The 8,308-nt window shown below is 37.3% G+C and overlaps 1 protein-coding gene across 1 annotated transcript in view; it reads right to left on the minus strand.

Annotated features, from left to right (window-relative positions):
- PLCXD3 (phosphatidylinositol specific phospholipase C X domain containing 3) overlaps positions 1 to 8,308 on the minus strand; it is a 259,314-nt gene that overhangs the window by 97,764 nt on the left and 153,242 nt on the right. The gene's annotated exons all lie outside the window — the stretch shown is intronic.

The raw sequence follows: 8,308 nt of genomic DNA on the forward strand, positions 1-8,308 counted from the left end.
AAAAGTAAAAGTGACAGATCCAAAGCTCAGTGGATGGTGAGTTGATCGAGCTCAGCAGTAGGAGAACTACACTGGTGTGACCCGGAGGTAAGATTACCAAGCCAACCTCAAGAGTCTGGGAGCCCATTGGCTGGGTCAAGGGAGACCTGAGAGGAAAAGCCTCTCAAATTTGTCTAGAGAGAAGGACTGCAGGCTCCAAGGGAAAGGACTTATTGAGAGCGCTGCTGGGTGACTGCAAGCAGGCAGGTGACCTCCTGCTAGAGGGAGAGGAAGGGCCTCTCCCATGAGAATGGGGAAAGCACAGTCCAAACCCCAAAGAAATTTGGAGCAGTGTCAGGAAGTGCCAGCTAATAGTCCCTTGGGAAGTAGATTACAAAACTGGAATGAATTACCAAAATATAAAGGGAAGGAAAAAAAATGATCAAGTGAAACAGGCTCTTAAATTCATTCTTTGTGTTTCTGTGTAAAGTCTCTGTCTGTGTAATTAACAGCCTTTGTGTGTTCAAGGGCAGGAAGAAAGGATAGGCCAGTTTCCCCCTAAACCTGGGGATCTGCGCCTAGGTTATCTTAAAGCAAGTCTTACCGGCCTCCATTAGCTTCTATCTGGAGGCCAAGCAAATATGTGATTTGTGTTGAGGATTTCTGATAATCCTCTTTGAGCTTTTGGAACTTTCCTGTCAGTTTCTCTATCTGTTCTGTTTTTGTGTTGCTGTGTGAATGAGTGTGAGTGAGTAATCTAACACCCTGTAAGGTTTAAACTGCGTCTGGACTGCTGGACATTTCTTTGGAATGCTGTTATCTCTTTCCCTCCTCCTCCCTTCCCCCACTCCTGAATGCAGGTTGGAGGGGGAGAAAAAGAGAGGCAAATATTGTCTTGTTTAGGTTATATGATGTTAAATGCAAATCAAAGAATGTAGGAGAAGTGTCAGGTCAGAATTAGAAAGAAATAAGGCATGTGTAGTTTTAAAGGGGCTTTAATCAAAGTCCAACAGAAAGATGAGTAGACTGCAGGAAAATCAAGAAAGTTTAAGCATGTAGCAAAGGAAGGAACATGGGTAAGAAGTTAAGATAGGTATAAGTTATTTGATATTGGAAAGTGGGTACAGAAGTTTTAAGATTTTTAAAAGTTTGAAAATCTTCTCTTCATTCCACTCTGGCCAAGTGGAGAGAGGAGAATGTGATAACAAAGGGAGGGAATCTTCTCCCCTCAGATCAAAGAAGCAGGCAGATGAACATTTAACTATTTCCTGCCTCATCTAAAAGAGGAAAATTTTGTGTATCAAAATGCAACTGAAAGGCAACTGAATACATTCTGGTCATTTTTGAAGAGTGTCACTCCTGATTCAATGTTAAAGATCAGATTCAAAGCTCTCACTTTCAAAGAAGTTCTAAAGAGTGGACACATAAGTGAAATTTATGGGAGTAAAAGTTAGAACAATTAAAAACATTTGAGCAGATTTTGTTAAAGCCTCTCCCACCAGATCAGATTAAGGAAAGAGAGTGCTGAAGAATAGTAGGGAATTTGAGTTACCCTCCCCCACTTGAAAGCTATATTGAGGGGCCCTACTGGTAATAGCCCTGGACCCTTAGGTACCCTAAAGCCCCCACCTCTAGGCATGCAGATGACCCCCCCCTTTCAAACCACTGGGTCCACAACCAGATCTTCGACTGTGGGGAGAGGAGAAAAACCTCTGCACCTGGTAAGGCTAATTTTCATTTTTGTATGTGATGATTTGGAAATACAATTAATGTCATTGTGTGTTATGGTATCTCTAGATTGTAAAATCCTCCTATACTATAAAAATTGAGTGACCACTGTGAGCCAGAAATGGTGTTAGATAAAGCAGTTTTCAATCAGAATTTTGTTGAAACTAAAAGATGGAAAAAAGGTTGTGTGAAACCAGCTATGTTACTTTATCAATTCTGTTAACCCTATCTTATAATGTTTATTTCATGTGAATTGGATTTTTTTAATGTTATAAAATCTGATAATTTAAAACTGTTACATTTGGGATACAAACAGGTAATAATAATAATAATGATGATGATGAACTTTTTGGAAGATATGAATGTGAATGGGTAATTGGAATAGTAAGGAAAGAAAGAAATTTGTGGATATATATTTCCTTTCTGAGGACCAAGTGTATTAGAACTTAGAAACATATAGTTACATGATCAAAAGGTACATATTGTTATTTGGCATTAGTAAAATGATTCACTGTATGGCCCCTTCTCCCCCCTGAAAGTTTTATTTACCTTAATTTACTGCTCAGTAGGGGATGGTGGTAGAATCCACATCCTAGGGATTTTTATGGTTCTGATATAATTGTAATGGTGCTTGGTACAATGCCTGGTACAAAACAACATGCTATTTGAGTGTGTAAGCTAAAAATTAATTATTTCATGTTTGTTAATCTTATGTGGAATTTTCTTTTAGTGAGAATTTTATGCCAAATGTAATGGGATGAATAATTTTCTGTGCAAAGCAATTTGGAAATGACTAAATTAAGATCACCAGATTGGTAATTACTTGATTTTGGTTTCAAAGTCTAAATTTAGGTACATGATACTTATTTATGATTTTGTTACAGTTAAACAGTTGCATTAAAAGAAAGTTTCAGTTAAGATTGTTTAAATTTGTAAGATTGTTAACCAAGCTATTTGGTGTTATCGCATAAATCAAATATTTACAAAAGTATGCTTGTGAAAGGTAATTATTGGTAATTATATGAAGAAAAGACCTGTTAAATCTCCTTTTATAAATTTTGTTAATTATTTGGGAAAGATTTTATGACCACAGAATTTAGGAATTGTATAGTAGTTAATGATATCAGGATAAACTGTTTTTGAAAAAGGGAAATATTCTTATGAAGAAATGTTTTATAAGATCTTTGGTGTGAGATGATGGGAAACAGATTAGCAGACAAGAAAGTTAAGGAGGCTGCCCTGTCCACAGAATATATAAAGATGTATGTGTTGAATCCCCAAGTCCCTAAGACAAAAGCAATACTTGCGTTCATATAAGCTTAAAGGGAAAATTTACAAGACCATTGCTTGATGGGAGAGAAATGGTTACTTAAAAAATCATGAAGGAAATTCTGTCAATTTTTACATCAAGGAGTCTATTGAGGAATATGAGTAATATGTGTCCTCGCTTTAAAGAAATATATATGTATAAGTATATATATATGTATGTATGTATAAGTATAAGTATATATATATATAAACAAATCTGTGAAGTGTCTTATATGCAAGGAAGTAAACAAAAGGGTATTAAGAAAGCAGTGTGAGTTTCCTGGCAGAAAAGCTAGGAAAGACAGACCCCGGGATTTGGAGAGTGGTGTTTATAGGTTCCAAAATAATAAAGTAGTTTTAGAAGTTTTATGGGAAAGACTGAGGACAAGATGGGAGACATAAGATGAGAGAGACAAGGAAAATTTTATAATTCAGGATGGGGAAGCAATATTATTAGTCCTGGGAAAGGAAGCAGGGAGAGAGGGACAGCAGGTAGAGAAATCTGCCCATTAGTGCATTAGATATTATCTGTAGCTAATTGCTTATAATCAGAATGATTTTATGAAACTGTGGGAATTTGTTTTAATGCTAAAAACTAAAATTGTTCATTGATTACTGTATGTAGAAAGAGGGAGACTGGATGAAAACTTTATTTTAACTAGTTCTGCTCATTCGGAACAGTCCTCCTGCATGTATGGTGTTGTAAAACTGCCAAAGTCCCTAGAAATTATCTCTATTAGGCAAAGTCATTCAGCCTGGGAAAGCGAGCTTGTTTTAGTTGTGAAGCTCATAAACAATAAACTTGACTTGCTGAGAAGTAGCAAGTCTATGTACAAAAGATTAAAAAGGCTCTCTAACAATTGGCTTTACCAGGACGAGTTAAAAAAAATTGTGAAAGGAAAGCTGAATAATATGAATAATGGATTTGAAAGATTTGGAAGGATGAATAAAGGTTTGATTAGAAATATGGAAGGCAGATAAGAAGGTTTGGGGACAAATGGGGATTTCTAAGCCCCTCCTGTCTCTAAATAGTGGTCTAGATACCTTTGTATCAGATGGTTTAAGTATGTTGAGAAGAGTGTGAGGAAGTGTTTAGGAAGGCAGAAAGATTTGTAACTTGATTTTATAATGAATAGTTCAATAATATTTGAGAAGAAAAGGAAATAAGGATACAAATGCAATATTGAATCCTTATCCCCTGGACTGAGATTGGGATTATAAAGTTACTGCAGAAAAGTTATATCTGTGTATATGTGTGGAATGGAGTCCTAGTGTATTTCAAAGTGTAATTGGGTATTAACACAATCAACTAAATTAATTGTTGGGGTTAAATCAGAGATATTTTTAGTTGAGAGAAAAGAAATTTTAGTGTGAGCTCAAACTAAGCATAGTTCCAGGAAGATAGGGAAGCTTGGGAAGTAGATGCAAATCTATTAGAACAATAATTTATGATCCTGATGGAAGATTTGATTTTTATGGACAAGAATAAATATAGAAATGAATACAGGTTATTTGAGGCTCACTTTAGAGATGTTCCTTAACCAATGTGAGATTATAATCATATCTTAGACTGATTGTTGGAGCTTGTTATTTAAGATTTGATGGGACTGTTAACTGACTGTTCCTCTGAGTCTAACTACATGTATGGATATTAAGAAAGGCTATCCAAGCTATCTGAGCCACCAATCCATGATGCCAGACCCTATAAGGTACAGGTATGGAAGGCCCGTGAAGTATGGGTATGGAAGCTCGGGAGAACGACTGTTCCACATGAGCTGAGGTAGGATTCTCCTGACTCGACCTCCCAGTGACCCCTGGCAGACTGAGCTTGGCTCAATGCAGATGGCAGCTTAGTATACATTTTCCCTAAAATTGACACTGAAGTTGGGGAAATATGGCCCCCTGATTACAGTTTTGTCCCCATTCTTGGTGGCAAGTTGCAATAATCAAAAGTTTTGAAAACACAACAACAAATCTATTAAATACTTGATTCTGGAACATCTTAAGTTACTCTAAGATAAAGGTATTGGGCTTAGGATTTACCATAGGTATTCCTGTATAAGTCAGGGTCCTTTAATTCTTTGTAATAATGTGAGGACAAGTAGGTCAAGGGTTTGTGAGAATATTATTCTGTTATTTAGTTAGTATTATACTTGTCTCAGCTTTCTCATAATTAGTCAATGTTAAAAGGAGAGTAGTTTCTGGAGTACTTAGTAAATATTTTAATTGTTATAATTGTTAGTATAATGTAAATCCCTTAGTGAAATCTCATCCTCCTGGTGGAGGAATTAATAATGGATTAACGCAAAAATATAAGAAACTGGCTTTAATGTGTGATCATGACAATTGACCAAGACTCTAATTTTAATTTTGTTAAGAATGATAAGGGTTCAGGACAGGTAATTTAAATTGGTTCCAAGGTTCCTTTTGTAGGTAAATGAATGAAAGAAGGCAGAAGAGAAAGAGCCTAGAATGCGATTCTGAGGACGGATGGATGGAAAACAACCAGAGGACTTCCATCATATGGTATAACCCCTGCCAGATAACAGTGTGAAAAGAGACTTTTGGATTTTGGAAGGGACAAATGTTTGTTAGTTATATTAATTCCTGTATGTATTCCATGCATGATCAAACTAGTCTCAAACACTGTTCAAGATGCTATTGCTAAAATGATAAGATTAGACACAAAACCTCTGGAAGGGGTCAGGTTGATGGTGTTACGGAATAAAAGATGGCTACTTGTACCCACAATTACTCAAGATGAAGTGGGACAAACCAGAGACTTAGAAAGCCAATGTGAGGCCATGCTCTAGATGAGTGAAGAAAAAGAGGATGAGAGAATGTTAAATTATTTTAGTGAGAAATGACAGTAGGATAAAGAAAGGAGGGAACTGTATGGGATTTGGTGTGTGGTTTCTCAGACTGTTCACTAGAGTATTAGAAGCCTTAGGCCCAAGTTTCATTTTCCTAGAAATCACATGATTTAAGAGAAATGAAACTTAAGATATCTTCCTGCATAAGCTGTTTTCATCTTTACTTTCCCTCTAGTTGGCCCACCATCACCCCATGTACCATATTAGGAAAAGTAACCGCAAGAGCCAATCCTAAATAAAGCTTTGCATAGATAGTCGCGAAAGGGAGGGATAAGTGGTCTTATGCTTATTTAACACTGTTTCTGCTTCTGTACCCTGGCCTCTTCTCTCTGGGCATAATTCCAGTGACTGGACTGCCCACTTCTCATGAGATTCTAATAAAACTTTCTACCTTCACTTTGAGGTCTCCGAGTAATCAATTTGGGTTAGGGTCTTCGCACACCATACAAAAGGAAATGGAAAGCCACTCTAGTATCTTTGCCAAGAAAACCCCAAATGGGATCATGGAGAATTGGCTACAACTGAAAAATGAACAATAACTTAAAAAAAAACCAATAACAGACAAGAAAATGCTGAAGAAAATGTTAATAATGCAGATTAAATTTAAAAGTGTGTTGTGGTTACATTTTTTTTCCCCTGGAGAGAGTAAGTTGTTAAACATTTATGAACTCTGGAAAAGTTATTGTGGGCTAGGGATAGTCAAAAAAGCCTCAGGCAGGTAGAATTATAAGATCAGAGACTGAGATCAACCAGGGACTGAATCTAATCTCCTTATCTTACAAATAAGGACTCTGAAGGCCATGGAGGTAAGGTGACATATCCATCACTGGGTACACAGGTAGTAAACTACAGAGGATCTGAACCCATACCCTCTGATTCCAGAGCCATTTGAGGTGAATTTTAAAGAATTAGTCAAGGAAGGAAAGACATTTTAGAATAAACAGACACAGAGGCTGGGATGAAGATGATGTTGGTTTGGTCATGTCCAGTTATTTTTGATCCCATTTGGGGTTTTCTTGGCAAAGATACTAGAGTGGTTTGCCAGTTCCTTCTCCAGCTCATTTTACAGGTGAGGAAACTGAGATAAACAGGGTAAGTGACTTGCCTAGGGTCACACAGCTAGTAAGAGTCTGAGGCCAGATTTGAACTCAGGAAAGCAAGCCTTTTTGACGATAGGTCCCACTTTCTATCCACTGTGCCACCTGGCTGTATGATATATTTGGGGAATTATAAGTAGGTCAGACTCACAGAAGTGAAATTTTTATGAAAAGGAATAAAATACGGCTAGAGAGATAGGTTGGGCACAGATTTTCAAGAGCCTTGGTCATCACACTAAGACTTTTACACTCCATCCTATAGATCAGGGGATCTTGACAGATGGAAATCTACTAGCAGGTTCAGAAGCTTTCTATATTAGCTTTCCCAGCTAGCTGCTGTCACCATGCTTCCTTTCCACACTTTATCTGGGTCTGAGTGAGGTAGGAAACAAAACTAGCAACCCCCACCCACTAACACATACCACCAGCAAGGGATTTCATATCTACCTGCCCTAACAATCAAGGTTAGTGAAGTTTAAAGCCCTACAAAAAGACTGGGGCCTTTTATAGAAGTGATGGGGTAACCAGTAAAGAATACAAATATGGGACCAGAATGCCCAGAAGATAATGGGATAGATTTTTGCTGTAGCTTCACTCTTCTCCCTTATGTGTTTTCCTTTTTTTTTTTCCCTTTGAGAGCAAGAAATATCCTTTTTTTGTTTTGTATTTGTATAGACAGGACTTTGCACAATGTCTTGTTGTTTTTCAGTCATTTCTGACTCTTTTTGACCCCATTTGGAGTTTTCTTGGCAAAGATACTAGAGTAGTTTGCCATTTCCTTTTCCAGCTCATTTTATAGATAAGGAAATTGAGGCAAATAGGGTTAAGTGACTTGCCCAAGGTCACACAGATAGTAAGTGCCAGATTTGAATTTGTGAAAATGAGTCTGACTCCAGGGCCAGCGCTCTACCCACTACACCACTCACCTGCACATTGCACAGGGCTTAGCATATATCAAACACTGAATGAACGATGAATGGTTTGGGATTTTTTTTTTATTAATTAATTCATTTTATCCTTTTCCCAGAAGCCAATAGAAGAACTGGGTTGGAAACCGTAGTCATAAACTTCAGAGTCAGCAGGGGCCTTAGAGATTATCTAATGTAGTAACCCCTTTTCTTTTTCAGATGTGAGAACTGAGCCCCAAAGAGATTCAGTGACTTCTCCAAGGTCACACTGTAGTAAAACACTCAGCCAGGGTTCAAACCTGGATCTTCTGATTCTCAAGCCAATCCTTTTCCAACTGTATCACAGCAAATAAGGAAAGAGTATCTATCTATCTATCTATCTATCTATCTATCTATCTATCTATCTATCTATCTA

The sequence above is a fragment of the Petaurus breviceps genome, unplaced genomic scaffold (genome assembly GCF_028583685.1).
Source record: "Petaurus breviceps papuanus isolate PSGF00001 unplaced genomic scaffold, PetGlider_PUasm1.0 229, whole genome shotgun sequence".
NCBI lineage: Eukaryota > Metazoa > Chordata > Mammalia > Diprotodontia > Petauridae > Petaurus > Petaurus breviceps.